Genomic DNA, 1,744 nt, shown 5'->3' on the forward strand with positions numbered 1-1,744 from the left:
GTGAGAACATTGTAGATGCCCTAACTGTAATCTTTCAAACTTCTGTCATTTCAGGAACCGTTCCTTTCGCGTGGAAAATTGCTTCCCCTTGTTCTTCCTACCAAAATATATCACTTCGCAATTTACTGCGTTAAATTTCCCCTGCCACGAGTCCGCACATGACACGAGCCTGTCGATATCCTCTTGAAGTCTATCACTCTCCTCAATCTTTGGTGCCCTTCCAAATTTTGAGTCATCTGCAAATTTTGAAATTGTGCCCTGTACACCCAAGTCCAAGTCATTGGTATATATCAAGAAAAGCACTCGTCCCAGAACTGACATGGAAACATGGAAACAAAGAAAATACGGGCAGGAGCAGGCTAATCGGCCCTTCGAGGCTGCTCCGCTATTCAATACGATCATGGCTGATCCTTTATCTCAATACCATATTCCCGTTCTCTCCCCATGCCCATTGATGCCTTGGGTATCTTGAAATCCATCTTGCTCATTCTTAAATATAATCAGTGAATTGCCATTGACAGCCTTCTGTAGCAGAGCATTCCGCAGGTCCACCATCCTCTAAGTGAAGAAATTTATCCTTATCTCAGTCCTAAATGTCCTTCGCCGTATCCAGAGACTGAGAGCTCTCGTTCTGGACCTCACAGCCAGTGAAAACATCCTCCCTGCATCCACTATGTCTCGCCGTGTCAGAATGTTATACGTTTCAATGAGATCCCCTCTCATTCTTCTAAACTCGAGTGAATACAGGCCGAGTCGACCCAATCTCTCCTCACACGGCAGTCCTGCCATCGCAGGCATCAGTCTGGTGATTCTTCGCTACACTCATTCGTTGGCAAGTGTTTCCTTTCTTCGGTAAAGAGAACAAAATGGCACACAATGCTCCAGGTGTGGTCTCACCAAGGCCTGTATGGAGCGTGATGGAATACTCTCCACTTGCCTGGATGAGTGCAGCTCCAACAACACTCAAGAAGCTCGACACCATCCAAGATAAAGCAGCCCGCTTGATTAGCACCCCATCCACCACACTAAACATTCACTCCCTTCACCACCGGCGCACAGTGGCTGCAGTGTGTACCATCCACAGGTTGCACTGCAGCAACTCGCCAACGCTTCTTCGACAGCAACTCCCAGCCTCGACCAGCTAGAAGGACAACAGCAGCAGGCACATGGGAACAACACCATCTGCACGTTCCCCTCCAAGTCACGCACCATCCCGACTTGGAAATATATCGGCCGTTCCTTCATCGTCGCTGGGTCAAAATCCTGGAACTCCCTTCCTAACAGCACTGTGGGAGAACCTTCACCACACGGACTGCAACGGTTCAAGAAGGCGGCTCAACACCACCTTCTCAAGGCCAATTAGCGATGGGCAATAAATGGCGGCCTCGCCAGCGACGCCCACATCCCATGAACGAATAATAATTAAAAAACACTGCAGTAAGACATCCTTGCTCATGTACTCAAATCCTCTTGCAATGAAGGCCAACGTGCCATTTGCCTTCCTGACTGCTTGCTGCACCTGCATGTTTGCTTTCAGTGAGTCGCTTACAAGGACACCCATTCCCTTCGTACATCAACATTTCCAGATCTATCACCATTTAAATAATGCTCTGCCTTTCTGTTTTTCCTTCAGAAGTAGATAAATTCACATGTTTCCACATTATACTGCATCTGCCATGTATTTGCCCATTCACTCATCTTGTCTGAATCGCCTTGAAGCCTATTTGCATCCTCCTCAGATCTC

Source organism: Heptranchias perlo, unplaced genomic scaffold (assembly GCF_035084215.1).
Source record: "Heptranchias perlo isolate sHepPer1 unplaced genomic scaffold, sHepPer1.hap1 HAP1_SCAFFOLD_53, whole genome shotgun sequence".
NCBI classification, from domain to species: Eukaryota; Metazoa; Chordata; class Chondrichthyes; order Hexanchiformes; family Hexanchidae; genus Heptranchias; species Heptranchias perlo.